Raw genomic sequence first — 22,339 nt, 5'->3', positions numbered from 1 at the left:
CCATCGCCATGCTAGCCTATGCAAGACTGACCATGAAGACCTTTACTGTTTGTGACTCCACGAGGATGGGGCTTAAGTTATATGAAGGGCCTTGACTTCTCCCAAAGTAGCATGGTGGTATATGCTGCTATTGTTTACTAGTATTTAATCACTAAAAGTTTTGCTTTTTCTTTGTGTTTTTTCCCCTTCCTGTTTGTCTTGTTCTCATTGCAAAATGAGAGTAACATGGCGAAGTTGTTCCACAATGGGCTGCATCTATACGTACCTACAGTAATGGCCGCAGCTACGGTATAAATTCAACACAAGCAATTGTGTGCTTAATTTTATCAGCTGAAAAGGAGATATTACAGCAACTGCACTTGATTTCCATGGGTAACTTACAGTGCACTCTTAAATACTCATTATTTGCCCGTTTGGAAATGTAATTTTTCCATGATGATCTAATACACAGTACTGTATAGGAATATCATGGAAAGAATGTGACCCAACAGCATGTGTGTGTGTGTCAGGCCACATATCTGAAAGAAAATCAATCTCAACATGTCATTGAAAACTGAGATCCAGAAGTATAATGAGCTATCTATAGATATACTGAGCTCTTCATAAACAGATCTCCAGTGTAAATTCTTAAAGCATATTTACATCTACTTAGGGACACTGGATGCTTTCTGCAAACAAAGGCAATAAACTACTGACTTGGCAATTAAATGATATGTTTATTTTAAAAATTAGATGGTAGTGTTTTACTATTAATAATACAGGTAATTAGCACTAGACTGCACTGCTTGCCAAGGGCCATGTCACTGGTTTGAGCATTGGCCTACTAAACCCAGGGTTGTGAGTTCAATCCTTGAGGGAGCCATTTAAAGATCTGGGGAAAAAATCTGTCTGGGGATTGATCCTGTTTTGAGCAGGGGGTTGAACTAGATGACCTCCTGAGGTCCCTTCCAACCCTGATCTTCTATGCTTTCTGGGTCACAGAAAGTACTGAAGGAATTGGAACTGGTGTGGTTGTGTTGTGCAGTCGGGGTGAGGAGGGTTGAAAAGCGCTAGTGAAGAGGGACTGCACACCCGGCACACAGCGGAGGGACACTGATCCGTGGTTGCTTGTGCTTATTCTCCAGCATGGAGGAGGATTGTAGTCGTTCTGCATGGTGCAGAAGGCATGGCATGTGGTTCCACAGCTAAACGGACTTACTGGCAAAATTCCTGAGTACCTCCCAGATGATGGCAGATTTTTGTAGCAGCTGTGGGAGCTACTCGTGCTGTAATAGTGACTGGGGAACATCTCTGCAAGCATCTGGAGCCTGCGGGTGCAGAATTCTGTCCCCATGATGACTGGTGGAACTGCAGGGCAAAGCCCATCTACTCAGATTTTGTCCAGAGCAGAGAATTTGGGCCTAAACGACACTGTAAACTGAGACCGCATTTTATGTTAAAGAGCTGTATATTTGATTATGGCTTTTTAAGGCTGTTTGGCTGTTGATTGCAAACAGAGATGCTTTGCATTGCAGCCCCACTAAAAACTATTGTAGTGAACTCGCCTCAAATATCAGGCATAGACGCAGAAGAGTGAGAAACCTAATTAGCATCACCTGAGATGAAAGCTCTGCAATCATGACTGCAATCTCTGAACAATTAATCATCCACCTACGGTAGGTCACCACACTCATTTTTCAATTGCTTCCCAAACCTCTTTTGCAGCATTAAGGCAACTGCTGGAGCAAACAAGAGGATGTGGGTATAGCGATCCCAACTAAATACAGCTGACTGGTTAATCATAGTGGGCGCGGGAGCATCCCATATAGTTAAGGCAGCATAGCAGTTTTCATGTCAGCTCCTTGTTAGCATCACTCATAACTTGCTGAAAACCCGTAGCTCTGAAACTTTCATCTGCCAGGCTCAATTTTTCCGGGCTTAGTCTCTGCCCAGAAGAGAAGCTTTTTGGAAAGCTTGACAAAAACTAGTTCAGCTGCTTTTAAGAATGTGAAATATGGAAAAATAAACACTTTCCCCATGATAGAGAGATTAGACGGGGAAAAGATTGCAATTTTTTTGAACGGCTCTTGTGCTGAAATGGCTTGATGTGGAAACCCCATAGTTGGCATAGAACTAGCCCTCATTGAGGACAAGTACAGTAACTCCTCACTTAAAGTCGTCCTGGTTCACGTTGTTTCGTTGTTACGTTGCTGATCAATTAGGGAACATTCTCGTTTAAAGTTGTGTAATGCTCCCTTCTAACATCGCCTGCTTTGTCTACTGCTTGCAGGAAGAGCAGCCCCTTGCAGCTAGCTAGTGGGGGCTTGGAACCAGGGTGGACCGGCAGCCCCCTATGAGCTCCCCCTATCAGCTCCCTGCTCTCCTAAGTTCCCTGTGCAACAGCTGCCGGCAGTTCAGCTGTGTCCCTCCCCCCACTGCCATGTGTTGCTCTTGCCCTCTGCCTTGGAATTGCTCCTCTAGACTCCTGCTTGCTGTGCCTGGGGGGGAGGGAAAGAAGAGGGGGGCTAATGTCAGGGTGTCCCCCTCCCCCCAGCTCCTGCACCCCTCTTACCCCATCTTCCATAGAGCAGGGCTCAGGAGGAGGGAGCTTGCAGCAGCTGTGGTCTCAGCAAGCTGATCTAATTAACAAGGCAGTGTACTTAAGGGAAATGCGCATATCTCCCTCATTCCTGCTGCCTTGCAGAGTGAGAGAGTTAACCCTTGAGGGCTCAGCCAATTGCTAGTTCATCATTTAGCAGTAAGGAAAATATCCCACCTTCTGACTCCTCCACCTCAACCAAGCTTCACAATCATCATCACTGTGTACCAGTATTAAATTGTTTGTTTAAAATTTATACTGTTTAAAACATACTTTTGTCTGGTGAAAAAATTTCCCTGGAACCTAACCCCCTCATTTACATTAATTCTTATGGGGAAATTGGATTCGCTTAACATCGTTTCGCTTAAAGTCACATTTTTCAGGAACATAACTACAACGTTAAGTGAGGAGTTACTGTATTTCTAGGTCTTACAGTGAAAACTGGGATCGCTATGAATGAGTTAGGAATTTATGAATATTGCCATGTGTGGTATGTTTTGGAAGTCTTTCTCTCACTTAGCTTGGAGAATTCCCAAGTTAAAGACTGCTGGGCTGCCCTTTTGTGTATGGTGATCTTAGTTGTGCAGTGAAAATTTTTGTGAAGGAGCATGTTTATCCTGTGATTCTTTAAAGGTGAACAGTGATTTCATGACTTGACCTGGGAAGTTTAATTTGCATAGCACATAGAGGGCTGGATGCTTAGCTGGTATAAATTGGTGTAGTTCTATCAAGCCAATAGAGCTTGGCTGATTTGCAGCAATGGAGAATCGGGGCCTTTGACACTTTCTCAGTGGTGCAAACTTTTTAATTTGCGTAGAGCAATGTAGTAGATTTTGTCGTGGTAAGGATCTGAAAAAACACATCTCAGAGTAAATTCTTTTTTTATTTTGCTCTTGAAACCAGCAAGAGGAAAAATTTATCAGTTTCATCTTGTGTGTAGAAATGCTTGCACAGTTTTACAAGCAACTGAAGTGTGTGACCTACATTTTAACTGAGACGGAGATAAGTGTCATTAATACCAGAAAATGTAAATATTTATAGGAAGACCAAGTGAAGTCTATAAAATTATATGTATTTGCTATCCAAAAGGATAGCAGGCAGGCAGAAAAAATATGAGCCAAATTCTGCTTTCAGTTATGTTGGGGTAACCTTACTGAAGCCCACATGATAATATTAGCAGAATTTGGCCCAAGATGTTTAAATGATATAAGAACACATATCAAGGTTAAATTTGTGAGAATGCTCTGATATCTATGCTAGGCATGATACTGCATTCATTCCTCATATTTGTCTCTGCTTGGCTCCAATCCTGCAGTTCTTAATTAAGCTGAATAGTTCAAATTTCTCTCCCTTAGTTGGAAGTTTTGTCTGAGTAAGAACTGAAGAACTGGGCAGATTGTATGAAGAAAATGAGGTCAGATTTCCCATTGGGTCTGCTAAATTAAACACACATTTGTCAAACATGGTTCTCCAGTTCTATGACGAATACAGGAGTTTTGATAGCAATACTTTTGGTAAGTGGATTCTGACCCTAGGGTTCTAATCACTGTCTTAATATATAATGCCTCCCTCAATATAAATGATTTCTCTTTTTCTCTCTCTTTCCAGTGTCTTGTTGGAGTTTCTGTCTGAGACATAAAACATTATCATGTAAATGTCACTTTTCTTAGGAAACAATCCTCTGGGATTTTTAATTAGAATATCTGCATGAACATCTGAACCAAGCTGTAGCACATGATGGAGTCTTGGGGATGACGATAAAAAAGGAATGCTCTCATTTTCAATTAAAGATCAAAGTTTGAAATGTTTCAAAATATGTTTCTGAGCCACATACAAGTTTCTGCAAAAATGACAAAGTAAAGAAATTAGAAAAAAAATTATACTTCCTGGGAAGAAGAAGGGCAAAAGCCTGCAATGAGAAATTATATGGTAACCCCCCCACTTAATTTATTATCATGGCAATTTTCAGATTGCAGTGTCAAGGTCCTTTATGTTTATGAACATTTTTTGCATTCACCTAATAACTGAGAACCAAGGTGAATCTGTCAAGCTAATTTTAGTCTTGGCTTGAGAATTGGACTTTTTCAATCATGCTAATAATTTCATCCCTACATTAATAAATCTGCAGTAAAACCCAGCATGCAAAGGACAAGTAATAGCTCCTTCATTTTAAGCAGAGAAAACCAAATGCAAAACTTTCTCTTCTCTTATCTGTGCTGTGGCCTCTGGTCCAGAACCATCACTGGTGTAAATCAAAGTAGCTCCATTGGAATCGATGGAGCTTTGCCAGTTTATATCACAAAGGCCCGATATTTCATAATTTGGCCTTGATCAATGTTCAGGAATCCCATTGACCTCAATGGGTGTTCCACACATGGAACAAAGACAGAATTTGTAATGGAGGCCGGCAGTGTGGATCCAATTGGTGAATGTTGCACTAAAGCAATGGGGACCTGCCTTCTCTTCAGGAACATGGAATATACATGGGATTTGGGAACAAGTAATTCACCTCCACAACCCACAGGCAGATGGCTGTGAGGCTGCCGCGGGTTGTGGAAGAGTCCTTCCTCAATCACTAGGGAAATTGCAAAGTAATACGAGTACTCAGAGCTCACACAGGCCCTGAGACTGTAATCAAACCCCTGTGTCCATGCAAACTAATCGAAGGGCTGATTCGGGGAGGTGCTGAGCATCCCGTTTGTTCTATCAATAGGCGAAGACGCTTGTCCTCTTGCAGGAGGCACTCACCACCTCTCAGAAAACTAGAATAAGAGCAAAAATGAACCTGGCTCTGCTTTCTGCAGCAATCTGGATGCTATCCTGAGTGTGTGAACGTGAGACCCACATTACAGTTTTGACTCTGCCTTTCATGTCTGTGGGAAAACTGTAGACTTGCTAGACCCTAACTAGCTTACTGCTAGGTAACATATTTTACTTCTCTGAAGTGTTGTTTTTTTCCCCAGAAAGTAGTGTGGCATTTAAAAATGGAAGCCAGTGTCCAATCTACTGGTGAATTATCCCTGCGAGGGTTTTACTTGATAAATAACATACCAGAATCTGCTATTCATTTTCTTGTAGGATAATAATGAAAATATCATTGCATAAGCCTAATGCTAATACAATACATATTTTCCTCCTACATACTGTCAGACGTTTGGATCTGTTTGTGCTCTCTATGCTGAGCATATTGCTAAAGGATCACAGGAGGCCAGTTGAAGCTTTCTTATAGCTGTTTGTTGAGAAACTTTGTGAACCCCATCTCACTTTAAGATTGACAAAGCTATTAGAGCAAAACAGTAACAATGGAGGTACGCTGTGGAATATGAAAGATCATAGCAATCCTAAGCAAACAGGTTTTGGAAAATAGACCTGAGGACCTTTGATATCTGTGAGTGTAGTTTCTGTTGCAATTTTGGTTATGGGTGGAGCTTTAGGAATCTTTTTCCAGACTTTAGCTTCCTATATAAAGTGTTGATCCTCCCCCACAGATATTGCAGATAATCTATTTCCTGAACTAAGTGAGAAGTATATTTTCAATCTGACATGTTTCCAGCATTATCTAATATTAAATACACAGCTGGATTGATTCCCAGGTCCCTTCTCCTGCTTCTTGGCTTGGAAGGCTGGGGCGAGACGCCAGTGAAGCGGTAGCACACTCTATAAAAATGCAAATCCACCAGTTCACCCAATTAGCTTAAAATCTGGAGCAAGTGCTAGAGGAGTCAATGCGTGATGGAATGGCTGGAGGCAATGAAGAAGGCAGAGCCAGGCTTTTCAGAGCTCTTAATCAAAAGAATCAATTCAATGATTTGCCCCAAATTCAGAACAAACTATTTTTAAAAGGAGAGTGTTTTTTAAAAAGATTGGTGAAAGTTGCTTTCTTCCCCATCCTAAGTTTTGTTGACCTCTTTTGCTTCCCTGTCCTCATGCTAGCAATACACTTAAAAGCAAATTCCTGTGGGCCTGCTCATATGTTCAAAGTTCTGCACATGCTTAAGTTCTTTTCTCCACGGGGACCAAAATGTGTAAATTCCAAAACACCAGTCTAGGCCCTGATCCTGCAATGAGCTCTGCATGTGTGGCTCCCCAGTGAAGTCAGTGGGGCTCTGCTCACATGGAAGGCGTCTGCTCATACAGAGCTTCTTGCAAGATTGGGGCCTCGCGTAAACTAGGAAGTCATGGAGATCTCAGAATACAATTCTGATCTTGCAAAAGATCCTCCAAATTAGAGCTGGTAGGGAATTGTCCACCAAATTGATCTTTTTAATGGAAAACACATTTTGAGGAGTGTGGGGGGGAAATTGACTTTGCTGAAATTTTTCAATTTCCCATCAGGAAAACTGAAACAATGTATTTTGTTTCATTCCAGATCAGTTTGATATTAATCTGTACCCGCATTAGCTGCCACGATATCTCATGGGAGTTGAAGTTCAGGTTCATCATACCCCCATTCTCGTCTCTGAGCCCAGCTCCTTGCCTGGGCTACATTTCCTCCTGTGGTCTCTCCTCTGGTTGAACTACTACATTGTGTCATGGGAGTCACATGACGACAGGGTATAATTATCAAAATTTTGAAATCTAGGAATTTCCTGTGGGACCAACAATTTGATTTTTGACCAGCTCTTTTCCAAACCAGATGGGTTCAGATGTATATTATAGGAACATATGAATTTTTGGAACTGAACCTCTGACCCTTTGGAGTTCTGCATTGAAGAGCAATGACAGTAATTGGAGAGGATGTCGTGTTTTCTGACAGAACACAAAATCATTTCTTAAACTTATGGCCAGCAAATAATAATGTGAATGTCACAACTTTCTCATATGCTGTTGGGTTTTGAACTTCAGCACTGTTCTCAAATTATGCTTTAATTTTCCTGCTAAACTTCCCTAACCAAAAGCATACACATCTGTTCTGGTGAATAGTAAAATGAGAAGGCCAACTCGTCATCTGAGTGTTTTGTGGATACGTAGTAGTTTGCTGACTAGTCATAAGAAGAAACAGATGATTTTTTTGGCTACTTCATATTAATGGAAACTTTCCTAACTGAGTATCTCTAATAGACATTTTATTGCTTTGTCATAATCATTTCTAGATGATCTGTTTTTCTTCATTTCTTTAAACAAAGGGGTCAATACTGTACTATTTGACTTCAGTGGCGGGTTTAGCTGAGAAGGCATTGCAGGGTCTTCCCTATGATGTCAAAGTTTGCTTTACTTCAGAGAGACAGCATTCACCCACCCGTGCCAAATTGCACATCTGGCTAACAGGCTAACACACTTAAGGGGGAAAAGGAAAATTCCACTTCCATATATAATGTGCAACAAATAATAATGTTGAAGAATGAAAAATATCACTATATCAAATAGAGAGGAGGGTAGAAGCATGAACTGTAAATTGCTGTTATCATAACTATAAAGGGAAGGGTAACAGCTGTCCTGCGTACAGTACTATAAAATCCCTCCTGGCCAGAGACTCCAAAATCCTTTTCCCTATAAAGGGTTAAGAAGCTCAGGTAACCTGGCTGGCATCTGACCCAAAGGACCAATAAGGGGACAAGATACTTTCAAATCTTGGGGTGGGAGGGGGAAGGCTTTTGTTTGTGCTCTTTGTTTGGGAAGTCGTTCGCTCTTGGGACTGAGAGGGACCAGACATCAATCCAGGTTCTCCACATCTTTCTAAACAAGTCTCTCCTATTTCAAACTTGTAAGTAAATAGCCAGGCAAGGCGTGTTAGTTTTCCTTTGTTTTCTCAACTTGTAAATGTACCTTTTACTAGAGTGTTTATCTTTGTTTGCTATACTTTGAACCTGAGGCTAGAGGGAAGTCCTCTGAGCTCTTTAAGTTTGATTACTCTGTAAAGTTATTTTCCATACTGATTTTACAGAGATGATTTTTACCTTTTTCTTTAATTAAAAGCCTTCTTTTTAAGAACCTGATTGATTTTTCCTTGTTTTTAGATCCAAGGGGGTTGGATCTGTATTCACCAGGAGTTGGTGAAAGGAAGGAGGGGGGATGGTTAATTTCTCCTTGTTTTAAGATCCAAGGGGTTTGGATCTGTATTCACCAGGGAATTGGTGAAGAGTTTCTCAAGGCTACCCAGGGAAGGGAATCCACTTGGGAATGGTGGCAGCGGACCAGATCTAAGCTGGTAGTTAAGCCTAGAAGTTTTCATGCAGGCCCCCACATTTGTACCCTTAAGTTCAGAGTGGGGAAGCAGCCTTGACAGCTGTTCTCTTACAGTTTGAACAGTTGCATAAAAACACAATATACTTGTAAACATTTCTATGCACGGTAGCGCTGTGTTAATTTAAATATTCTATTAGTTCAAAGGATATCAATTGTCAGGGTTTTTTAATTTGCTATTTCCAAAAATAAACTATAGGAAGCAAAAACTAAAATAAAAGGGAAAACCTTGGTTTATTTTTTCTCATGGAAGCAATAACCTACGTGATGGAATCAGTGAACAATCAAGTGCAGTAGGATTTCTGTGGATGGAATAACTCTAGAATCTTTGTTCTGAATAGAAATTGATTCATTAAAATGTGCTTATGACAACTGCAGCTTTAATGGTAGTAGCCAGGAATCATGAAGGCCATCCAAAAATCACTGTGTTATATATACTTGAGGGGAAGGGGGGAGCAATTTACTTTTGGAAAGGCTGGGTAGAAAACGTAGAGTGTAGCACAAGCTTATACATAGAATTGAACTTGTATACATACACCTCTACCCCGATATAACACAGATTCGGCTAGAACGTGGTAAAGCAGTGCTCCGGGGGGGGGGGGGGTTTGCACACTTCGGCGGATCAAAGCAAGTTCGATATAACGCGATTTCACCTATAACGCGGTAAGATTTTTTGGCTCCCAAGGACAGCGTTAAATCGAGGTAGAGGTGTAGTTCCAACATTGAGCTGCTTTATTATAGGCATAAAACCAACTTAATTGAAAATTAAATTTGCAATATCTTTATTTTCTTCTTCGGGAAGATATGGGGATAGGATTTTCCTGTGGTAAGGAAAGAATTAAGTATATGCCTCTGAACTGATGGAGGCTCCACCCTGGCCCAACAGAAGGCTATGGGTGAAATCCCATCCCCATTGAAGCCAATGGCAAAATTCCTATTGACTTCAAAGGAGTCAGGATTTTACACCATATTCACCTGGTATGGTTATACACTAAGTGCTGCTCTAAGTTCTGTTCCTGAGGAATTCCACTGGCTTTAGTGAAAATACTCCTGATTTTCACTAGTGTCATTGAGAACAGAAGCTGGTGCCACTTGAATTCATCCACCTCCATAGTGTGGATGAATTCACACTATTTTAAATTATTTATTATAACTATTCTTTATTTAAATTAAAATTTCCTGGGCTTGATTCTCACTGATACATGAACCAAGGCGGAAATAATGTAGCTTACCTGTGAGCCTACCTGGCTTTCCCATCATAGCTGGGAAGAATCTTTTATTAATTAGAGCGTTCTTTCCCACCTCAGAACCCTTTCTACCATAGCAAGAGAGAATGTGAACTACTGTTTTAAACTCATTCAGATCTTCATCTACTGGAAGCTAGTCTCAATCTTTCCATGAGAGTTTTCTCCCAAATACTAGTAATAACATTTGCAGGTTGGCGAATAAAGTTTACAAAGAGGAATCATTGTTGCAAACCATAATCTCTGTCCCTTTTTTCCAAATGAAACTTGACCTAAGGATTGCTAGTAGCCCTGTCAAATGAGCCAGTCTAGAGAGGAGTATAACATTTTGTGAACTGCCACATCCTAAATAACGGAGCATAGAACTATGGTTTCTGTTAAGGCTGCTTCTGATACACAAGGCCAGATTTTGATCTCATTTATCCCAGAGTAACTCCTGGGATAACCAAGAGTTTTTAGTTTAAAGTATCCATTGCTGAACAGAGTACTTTAGATGCAGGAGAGACATTTAGGGCAGAATTTAAATAATGACTTATTATGGACCTGGTGCTGCAATTGTCACAGGGTAGTAGCACTTAATCTTATAATAGGTCCCTTTGGAGTCACTGGGCTAGATTCTGCATTGCCCTTATGCAAGTAGTGATTTTGGGTATCAGAGGCAGTCAGAATTCCAGCCAATTCACACTTGTGACTGCTTCTTCCCATCTCTCTTAGGTACCTCACTGGCCCCCAATTCCTCTGTACCTGAGCATCTAATGTATGTACCCACATCTGTGAGGTAGGGAAGTGCTATTGTCCATGTTGCACAAATGAGGAACTGAGGCATAGGCCGACTAAGTGACTTGCCTGAAGATATGTGAGGTGGAGTAGGCAACATCTTGCACATCCGTGGCTAGCACCCTAATCACTGGAACAGCCATCCTGGCTAGAAACACTGGCTATTCCCCACTATGCAGAGCTGACTCCAGAAGTTAATGGGATGGGCAGGGAGAGGGAAACTGAGACAGATGCCTTTGTTTTCAGTTTATAATCTGGGGAGATGACCTGACTCCATGATGATGGGTGCTCCATAAGAACCTAGGTAAATTACAGCATCCTACTTATGAGGGCAGTTCCACATTTGCAGGGTCTGACATCAGGGATGTTGTTTCTTTCCTTTGTTTCCACAGCAAATTCCTCATGGGGTAATGATGAAAAACTTGCCACAGATCAACAGGCCTCAAAATATATGAGACTCGTAAAATATTGGAAAATAAAACAAAGCAAACAAAACCCTTGTGCTTTCAGTTTGCAGAGCAAAACCTCCAAAACACGAGGGAATTTGGAAATCATTTCAGATACGCAGAATTCATGAAACTTGGACAGGATTTGTATTTTTTCTCTCCCCTCCCCCTCAGCAATTCACTCCATTACAGAATACATTAACTGAAAGCACTGTGGGAGGCTTGGCCCTGATACAATCGAGAAGATTATAATGAATCTCATTCTAAAGGAAGGGGAGTGGGGAGCTCTAGCAAGAGAGAGATAACATTTGTGGGCTATGATGTAAGTCAGAGTAGATGCCAATGACAGTGGGTGGAGGGTGAGACAATGTCAGTCACTGGGATTAATTATTTTCCTATAAAAACAGCAGCCGCAGCAATGTATTGCACAGCTCTACCAAGTTGTGAGGTTGGGCTGTCACACAGGAGAGGGGTCATTTCACACTGCCAGAGGGCATGTTCACTAGTCTAGTAGAGAACTGGATGTCTCATTGCTGCACATTTGCGCTGTCATAGTTCAGGTAGAAGTGCAGTTTCCATTATAAACCCTCTATACTGAAGAGTTTATAAATCCAGCCAGGAAAATTTGCTCCAGGCTGAAATGAGGCTGGCAAGGTCTCAGCACAAGAGCAAGATTATCAGTTTGGGTATGTTTTTCATTGTGCTGAGAAAAGTAAAAGTTACTCGATTGAACAAACGACAACCGGTGCGTCCCTAATTGCACTTGATATTTTGGAGGAAATATAGAATCATAGAAGTGTAGGACTGGAAGGGACCTCGAGAGGTCATCTAGTCCAGTCCCCTGTACAAGCGTGGTACTAAACTTTACAAGGTCCCAGGTCCCCCTGATTTTTTTTTAATATGCACACGTATCCTATCACTACTAGGTATTTACACAATCCAGAATCCCCAGTGCCAGTGAAATACTCCAGTCACCATCACTACAACTGGCAATAACTGGCATCCTTCGTAGCAATCTTGCAAAATGGCCTCTGAATGGTTCTGGAGACTGAATTCCACTGACTTCTCCAGAAGGCATCCCTTAAGGTTAAGTTTGGCTCAGACAAGCTTGCACTGATGCTGCTAACATAGTACCTGCTCTGTGGATAAGTCGGTCTTCTATTTCCAGGACTCTCATATTGGACCTTTCACCTGCACAAGTGCTCATGAAATTTCAACAGTACATATTTTAAAGAGGGTTTATTAAAAACAAATCAAAATAACATTAGAGGCACAAACAAACACCACCGATATGGACATACTGGGTTGAGGATTCACCCCAAGCTTAATTCATGCCATCATGCTCTTCCGCTATTGGAAAGATTTAGCTTTAAGACATGGGGCCATCACCACCTGTGGTGAACAATGGAATCAATGGAACTATTTAAACCACCAGAGTATCTGGACAGTGGTGTTATCAAACACTTGGTATTCCCCGGGTTTTGTCAATGGGTGTCACAACTGCAAAATCACTTACTGCATGGGCCGTTTGGGTATTTCATAGTAAATAAATCTGGTAGCATGAATGGTTTTTTTTTTCAATCTTCATTTTACATTTAAAGTGAATTTGGTGCCCATGAAACAGGGGGACTATACTGATCTGCCTGTGTGAAGCACTTTGAAATCTACTAGTGAAAAGCACTATATAGAAGTGAGGTGTTATTATTATTAATCATTTTGGCTGGGCACCTAACTCTCTTAGATCCCCTTAAAGATTCCAGCTTTAGACTAGAGACAAAAGTAATGTGGACAGACACTGTGGAAGCTTCCCACACGGCTCGGCCAAGGCATCTCTGCCTTGGCCTGTGCCAGAGCTGCTATTGAAATCCAGAGCCTCTTTTCTGCAGAGACGGATCTTGACGTCAAACCGTGTGTGTGTTGGTTTGAGAACATTCAGAGATGGGACTAGGGTGAGATTGCCAGGCTCATTTATACTAGTGAGCTGGGCAGGCGTTTGCACGTACAGGAAGGCTCCAGGGAAGAAAGCATGTGCATTAACCCACTGGGCCACATCACTTATGAAATAAAAACTGTAATTCCAATAGCTGGGAATAAGGAACTTCTTACTTGCAGGAGGAAGGGGAATCCCCATGTAGCTTTCTGTCTTTAAAAGAAGATAGCTAGGTTCTGTATATTGACCCGATAGTAGAATTAAGGGGAACAGGCGAGACGGGAAATCTTTCTTTGGCAAACACATCATTCGGAGGGATTAAAATATTGCTCAAGCGAGTCCTTTTATCGTCATGTCCCTGCTAAAATAGTATGTGTGCAAAACAGATGAGTCATGCCAGAGAGTTAATTAGGAAATCAGAACTGTTTTTACAACATGCTTGCTTTGCAGGGTGGGGTGATACAGACCACATTTTATTTAAACTCCACCCAGCTGGTACAGGGCCCATCATCCACGTGCTTAAATTTACCCATGTTGAGTAGTCCTGTGCATACAGGATTGAGGCCTAAAATTACATCTTAGCTTCTCCCGAAGAATACTGCATCACTGGAAAAATCATTTATTTTATGTGCAAATGGGGACCCACCATTTTTCGAGCTAATTTGTGGAAGCATCGATGGCATGTACTTGATGCTTTGATTAGTCATCCACCAACAAGTGTTTGCTCTAGGCAGGGGCGGCTCTAGCTTTTTTGCCGCCCCAAGCACGGCAGGCAGGCTGCCAAAGGCATGCCTGCAGGAGGTACACCGGTCCCACGGCTTTGGTGTACCCGCCGCCAAATTGCTGCCGAATCCGCGGGACCGGCGGACCACCCGCAGGCACGCCACCAAAGGCAGCCTGACTGCCGCCCTCACAGGGACCGGCAGGCCGCCCCCTGCATCTTGCCGCCCTAGGCACACGCTTGCTGCGCTGGTGTCTGGAGCCGCCGCTGGCTCTAGGGTTTCCTAATGGCTGCCATCAGTTCTGTCAAACTATGGGATTTATCATCCCCTGACAAATGTAATACTGCAGTGAAGACCAGTCCTGGTCCAAGGACCTGTAGCGCTATATTAATGGCCACTCTTTCAATTGTGGGCACACGCACTTTGCTGTGTGATGTCTTGAAATCTGTGTTAAAATTACAAGCTCTCACTATGAGTTTGTAAAAGGTTTCCTGGTCCTGCTTGCAGACTAGGGGGATCGGTAGGGAAGCATGGCATGTGGGTCTTTGGCACACTGTCAGTCTGCAATTGAGCCAGTCTAGAGGAAGGTGGCTTGAGCTGTGTCTCTCTGCCTTAGGTAGCAGTCTACTGTCTCTCTCTCTCTTTGTGACTGGTTGTATGACAGATTTCTGGATTCTAAGAAATAATGTAGCGTTATGCAGCTACCTTTCAGGAAGAGTATAAATGTTTTTTTTCCCCCTAGCTCACTGTGTAGATACTGTGAATATAACAGCCTGCAACTGAATTCCAATGCACATGTGCATTTCACGCAAGGGTACATATGTGCATGTGCAAGTGGAGCTGTTTGAGTATCCCCATTTACACACACATTTTGAACACGGGGCCAGAAGACACACTTGTCAGTCATATTGATGCTGAAAATGTTGGGAACAAATGTCAGACACCTATTGTAGACCATGTGTTCCTCAAGAGAAATGTGATATTTTCAACGGAACATCAATTTCATTGTCATTTGGGGTACACAGCAGGTGATGATCGACCCACAATAGTATCAGAGGTTCATTTCAGCCCTCCAACATTTCTCCTTCTTTTTGTCTGAACTTAGACGTCTCAGGCTTATACTTATTGGAAATCTCTCAAGAGCAGGCTTTCAGATAAAAATAAACTTATGAATGGGGTCTTTGAGGGCTTAATCCACGTGCTCTATATTCTCTTCCCTTCTTCCCTGCTCTCACTTATGCTGATTTTACACCACTGTAACTCCATTAACCCAAATGGAGTTACTAGTGTATCTGAGACTAGAATCAGGCCCAGTGGGTTTTCTTGGAACCCAATTCATTATTTTTCTTCCTTCTGCTCAAAGTCTCTCTCATCCATGCGTTCTGGGCAACATGATATGACTTAATAGCATGATATCAGCTAACAATGACCACTTTTTGAATAAACCAAACCCACTTTATGGGACTCTCACCACACAAATGCACATGATGTGTACTTATCAGGAATGCTTTTAGACTGCCCCAGAATTTAATAAAGTATCTCCCTACCTATCGACTTGTGTGGCCTGCAAGATGTAAGTATCTGTATGCATACCTGAGCCAAGAATTTAAAAATAGAAATTACAATAACTCATAGTCACCGTCAGTCCCTTAAATATATAAACGTGGGCAATGTTTGGAGGTCTGCAGTGTGAATCTAATGGCATCATACGGCTCAGTGTATCTCAATGTAGTGGCTGTTACAGCCTGCTGCATATAGCTGCTTTGTCATTTGTTATTCTATTTATTTTCTGGGGTCAGCTGGTTTGCATTTATGAAGGGACATATTTCTTCTTAATGACATGGAGAAAGTATTCATTTCTTGCAGAGTTTACAAGTCATGGTGTTTTAAAAATATATTTACAGAGCATGAGCTCTTGCATTAACAAATCCAGATGTAGAAATAAGGCTTTAACCCAACAAGGATGTCTACTGCACATTTCCAGTTTGCTGTTCTCAGCCTTAAGAGAGGGGCTTCAAATCACCTCAGGTTTAGGTCTCTCATGCACTGTGTGCCAAATTCCAGCTATACCCAATTCCATGCAGGAGACTGCAGTGGAAACTTGCATTTAGCAAGAGTCCAAATTCAGATCTGTGCTATGTTATGTGCTAGTTTAATTGAGCTACAAGGACTGATTCCTCAGCTGCTCTCACTTACACCCGCTTAATTCCACTGACTTGCTGAGTTACTCTTGATTTACCCATGTAAAAGGAAGCTCAGAATAAGGCCCTATGTTTTTACCAGTGATTTTTTTTTCTAAAACTCTCCATGGTGCTCTTTGTGCTGTCACTGTAAATCTGGAGTCACGTTACTAGAGACAATAGAGTGGCTCCAGATATACACTGATGTCGAGAGCAGAATCCAGCCCCTTCTGTAGGTTCAAGTCAGAAGTCTGAATTAGGGCTTGGACAGAGTCACTCTAGGGCAGGGAAGTGGTGGTGCATTGGCTGAGCAGTGCTTGACAAAGCCTTGGCTGGGATGATTTAGTTGGGGATTGGTCCTGCTTTGAGCAGGGGATTGGACTAGATGACCTCCTGAGGTCTCTTCCAACCCTAATATTCTATGATTCTATGCCGGAGGGAGAGCTTGTGGCCGAGCAGGGCAGGGCAGGGCAGGCACACTGCCTCCAGGGATGATGGAGGAAGCAGGCTCACCAGTGACTCTTGATTCAACTTAGAGGTAGCATAGTCACCCCTGCCAGCATAGCCCTCCAGCTATGCATGGGATGTGGAGAGCAAACAGTCCTGTCCCTTTCCACATATGACCCCTTTCCCCCTAAGTGCTGGCATCAGTGTCAGTGCCCTGAATAACACTCAGTGACTCAGGCCTTCTGCTCACACTAATATAACATTATGGACTTGTGTGAAATCATCCCTTGTTTATGCTGGTAGAAGTGAAGGGAAGACTAGGTCTAGGAGGTGCAGGCTGGCACTTTGTGGGCCCCATTCCCCACCCTGCTGTACCAGTTTGATGCTGCTGTAACTCCACTGGACCCAACGTCAATCAGAAACCACACGGATTTTTATTTCTTAGCCAGGCTAGGAAAAGTACCATTTCGGAGAAATTGGAAGTTTGAAAAATGCAGAGGAACTGGACAGGCCTCAAAACTGGGGTGTTCACATCACTCTACACAGGGTAAGAGCAACATTTGGCAAGGTTTTCCACTGGGAAATGCAATCTGTTTCCCTTGTAATGTAGATAATATTAATATGCACAAATATACTTAAAAAACCTCAACGCCATTCACCTTCTGATTGACATGGTGTTTATAGACTCCCCTCTCCAGCGCTCGGCAAGGAGAAGGTTAACACCCTCTCCTGGCACAGAGGGAAGACCACAGCTGCATGCCCTTAGTAGAGGGATTGTCTGAGTAGGAGAGCTGGGACAGCTGTCATGAATTAAGTGATTCCCCAATATACTATAAAAGGGCTGTGCTCCAAGGGGTTAGGTTAGCTGGAATGGGTTTGGGTTTGTGTTAGGTAAAGAAAAGTACAGCTTGGAAATTTTTTGCCAAGCTCTGAACTTATATGCATGAGACTTCTTGAGCAATGTTTAAATTTTCTCTGTAAGAAACTGTTTATTTTGAGGTGGGATCTGAAATTAAGTGGAAGGAATTTTTTTAACAAATAGTTTAAACTGTGATTTAAACTTTATTTTATTCACTGCATTCCCCCAAAGCCCAGGTGTGCTTCTCAGTGAGACTCTGGGATGATTGGCCTTGCCTCTGAGTTTGGCTTACTTGACTTGCTATATTAAAGGGAGGAAGAAAATAGGTTAGATGCTCAGCTGCAAGAGGGAATAGAAAAGTTCCAGCTTTATCTAAGAAGCTCTGTAGTGGACTAATAGATTTAATAGAGACATTTTTGTGACGTCAGAGTTATAATCAGTGCCCTATGATACGGGGCTAGGGGCTTGGATTCTGTTCTGGGTTGCACTGGTATAACGAGGCAGAATTTGATTGTATTGTTAATTGCATTAGAGCAGAGGAGTTACTCTAATATGTTTAAGGCCCTGTGTAGTAGGTCATATTCCTGAGAAACATGAGTGTTGCTGAAGATCACTTCTAAGGAAGTGAATATTAACATTTTATTCAACTTGCAATGAAAGGTCACCAGGTGAGGCTGGAATATTGTCCAATAAAAGAGGATAATAAAAGTAAGCCATTCTCATTCAGCTAGGTCACCTGGGGCCTGGTTTATGTGGACTGCTTAGGAAGTTTCATATTCTTCAATGGAACTGTAGCACTGATAATTCTGGAGAATTACCGCAGTGAACTGAAGAGAACTTTGAATGTTTGTTCCTGCATAATTTCTGAAGTTCAGTGAACCTCAGTCTTTTCCCAGATGCCTACCAGGACACAGGACCTCTCCCTTACACCATAGAGGTGTATAATTTCAAAAGAGGGAAAGATTGTCTATAGGAAAGGTCAGGTCAAGCATTTAATATGTGCAGACCTGGAGGAGAAAAAAATGTACTACTTTGAAAAAGGAAGCATACCTGTATCTTGTGCTCTTTAGAATTGTAGAATATCTGGGTTGGAAGGGACCTCAGGAGGTCATCTAGTCCAATCCCCTGCTCAAAGCAGGACCAATCCCCAGAGAGATTTTTTTTTTTTTTTTTACCCAGATCCCTAAATAGTTCCCTTGAGGATTAAACTCACAACCTTGGGTTTCAAGCAGGCCAATGCTCAGACCACTGAGCTATCCCTCCCCCCCCCTTTGCCATAAACAAACACTGGCTTTGACTCCCTCACCACCACCATGACTTATCTGGTATTCAGAAAAAAATATTACTTAGGCCATTTCTAAAACACCAAAGGCTGAAGTTATCAGTCACTTTAAGGATTTGCATGCCTGTTTCCCATTTGAGATTAACAAGAATTGGCCGTCCAACTCCCTTTGTTGGCTTTGAAAATCCCATTCAAAATACTTAAAGAAATACATTCTAAACTCCATTTCTGCTTTCTGTAACCATTACAGGAAACCATATTCAGATTATTTTGGCATTAATATTTGTCTTGTTAAATCAATTGTACGTAAGACATCTTTCCTTTATTTTCTATATTAAAATATCCTTTTTTGGAGACAGGCAATCTGACACAGCTGTTGCACTGAAACACATTCCCAAGACCAATTTTGCTTCACTTTGTGCCTGGCAAAGGCCCAGATGGTATTTTCCATGTATCATGGCCATAAATTGAGTAATGGACAAAAATCTTTGTTTTACTTAGTGTTACAGCTACTCTTTCAGGAAAGTATTCAGATTGAGTTGCAGAGATCTTATTTCTTGATCTGAAGTGTACTGGTGTGATAGGTGGTAGAAAATGACTTAGGATCTGATCCAAAGCCCATTGAAGTCCAAGAAAAGACTTGACATGACTTCAGTGGATATTGGGTCAAACCTGCAAGTGATCAGTGCCTGAAACTAGTGGAAACCTGGCTTTGTTTAAAACACTATTCACACAATGTTACCAATACACATTCCCCCTATCTGCCAAATACATTTCCTAGCTCCACTTTCCTGCTTACTGCCTTGGTGTTACCCTAGTTTTTGAACTAGGTTTGCATGGGTTCCAACAAATTATACATTCAGGTCTTGAGTCTACAATGATGTTACATGGATAACTGATTAAATAGTTACTCCTGCTTTACACTAATACAGGAGAGATCTGAATCAAGCCCACAGAATCTGTTTTCAAAGGGATATATTTTTGGCTTCTGAATGGCCATCTCAAGCAAAAAGGAATAAGTAGGTAACAAGACTGGCTCTTGGGCCTTTAAGTAGAAGTCAATATGACAGCTGACTTGTCAGTCATGTTCAGGTACAGTTGAATGACAATATTTCGGGAGCTACTCAAGGGTCCCAAGGAGATGGAACATCTTGTTACAACTGATGTGATGAAAAAGATATTGTTTCCGGCCCTGTTGCAATGGCTAAACGCTCTTCCGTCCCAGCAAGATTGGCAGGACCTGGAGCGGATTGTCCCAACCCAGTCTGAGGATCGGATGGTGGGCTGAATGCACGTGGAATTCCCCAACAGTGTACCGTGTGCCATGTGCTCCCGTGCCTAGCAAGCGACATGGAAAAGCAGATCACCCTAACCTCATCTTAAAAGTGCTTGGGAAGTTCTGGCATACCAACAAAAATCAAGATTAAAAGGCAACCTTTGGCTTTTCTGTTCTCTTTGCTTATTGGCTCCCAGCAGCCTCCACAGTCAGCTATTCCCCCTCCCTCACAGAGAAATGGGAAGAACCTAGGATCTGCCTCCCCAATGCATCTACCAAAGCAACTGAGCCAACACGACAGGGAAATAATCTGCTGCTGATAAATATCAACAGTGGATTCCTTCCCCTCCAGCCCCTGGAGGAAGTGAAGAATTAAGAAGAAAGCTGTGACTTGTCTCACCCTGGAGTGCTCTTGGGGCAGGGCAGTGCAGCTACACTGCCCTGACTCACAGCACTCTGTAAAACGACAAGCTGACTATGTGGAATGCTGTGTTGTCCTATTGACCCCATCTGCAGCTGATCTGCAACCTTTTGAGTTCGTTGGATGCTCTGTAGAAATGTAGGATGAGTCTTGGATAAACAAAACTGCTGTGGGAGATGCACTTAGAAAGTGTGACAACTTTCTGTACAAATATATTGTTATTCACTAGCTGCCAAGGTACTCAGGTCTCTGCACTTGGTTGGTGTAGAATGTGCTGTTACGCTTTAGCAGCTCCAGAACACTGGGCATTTCCTGCTATTGAGGAGGTGTGGTCCACATTGGAGCCAGCAAGGGGCTCATGTGATAGGAACCAATGTGCCATAAGTCCTGGCTTCCTGTCTGGTGTCAAAAAGAACAGGAGTACTTGTGGCACCTTAAAGACTAACACATTTATTTGAGCATAAGCTTTCATGGGCTACAGCCCACTTCATCGGATGCATAGAATGGAACATACAGCAAGAAGATATTTATACATACAGAGAACATGAAAAGGTGGAAGTAGCCATACCAACTGTAAGAGGCCAATCAATTGAGATGAGCTAGCAGCAGCAGGAGGAAAAAAAAACTTTTGAAGTGATAATCAAGATGGCCCACAGAAGGTGTGAGGATACTTAACATGGGGAAATAGATTCAATTAGTGTAATCAGGGCCGGCTCCAGGCACCAGCCCACCAAGCATGTGCTTGGGGCGGCGCTTGGAGGGGGGCGGTGCGGCGGGGCCCAGTCGGGCTCGTCGCCCTCCCCCCGGCGCTCCAGCCGGTCGGGGAGAGTGGAGAGCTGCGGCCGGGCTTGCCACCCTCCCCCCGGCGCTCCGGCTGGTCGGGGAGAGCGGAGAGCCGCGGCTGGGCTCGCCGCCCTCCCCACAGTGCTCCGGCTGGTCGGGGAGAGCGGAGAGCCGCGGCCGGGCTCGCCGCCCTCCCCTCGGCACTCCGGCCGGTCGGGAATGGCGGGCCCGCGGCCGGGCTGGGGAGGGGGGCGGGTGGCTTTTTTGCCTAGGGTGGCAAAAAAGCCAGAGCCGGCCCTGAGTGTAATGACCCAACCATTCCCAGTCTCAGTTCAAACCAAAGTTCATGGTATTTAGTTTGCATATTAATTCAAGTTCAGCAGTCTGTTTTTGGAGTCTGTTTTTGAAGCTTTTCTGTTGCAAAATTGCCACCTTCAAGTCTCACTGAGAGGTTAGAGAGGTTGAAGTGTTCTCCTACTGGTTTTTGAATGTTGCTATTCCTGATGTCAGATTTGTGTCCATTTATTATTTGTGTAGAGACAGTCCGTTTTGGCCGATGTACATGGCAGAGGGGCATTGCTGGCACATGATGGCATATATCACATTGGTAGATGTGCAGGTGAATGAGCCCCAGATGGCATGGCTAATGTGATTAGGTCCTATGATGGTGTCACTTGAATAGCTATGTGGACAGAGTTGGCATCGGACTTTGTTGCAAGAATAGGTTCCTGGGTTAGTGTGTATGTTGTATGGTGTGTGGTTGCTGGTGAGTATTTGCTTCAGGTTGGGGGGTTGTCTGTAAGCGAGGACAGGTCTGTCTCCCAAGATCTGTGAGAGTGAGGGATCATCTTTCAGGATAGGTTGTAGCATACGCTGGATGTTGCAGTCCTTCCCCTCCACACAAATCTGTATATGACATCCACTTACACTCGGCTCTCTCCATTGCTTTTTGTACCAATGTGCTGTATATCAATATAGGATATACAGCAGCAACATGCCATGCCCTTGACGGAGATGGAGGAGTGGCAACTGCTTTACCCTGTGTTTACTCCTGTTCGCTCTGACCTAGAACCAGTAGCTAGTGCAGAAGAGAACTGGGTGTCTCCAGCATGCAGAAGAGAACTGGGTGTCTCCAGGTGGTATGTAACTCTCCTTGCACCGTGCGGTCAGGGAAAAAGCAGCAGAGCTCTGACACCTTCCTTGCAAATCTG

Source organism: Chrysemys picta, chromosome 10, assembly GCF_011386835.1.
Source record: "Chrysemys picta bellii isolate R12L10 chromosome 10, ASM1138683v2, whole genome shotgun sequence".
Taxonomy (NCBI): Eukaryota; Metazoa; Chordata; order Testudines; family Emydidae; genus Chrysemys; species Chrysemys picta.
The sequence above is the reverse complement of the archived record's forward strand: the minus strand, read 5'-3'. Positions refer to the sequence as shown.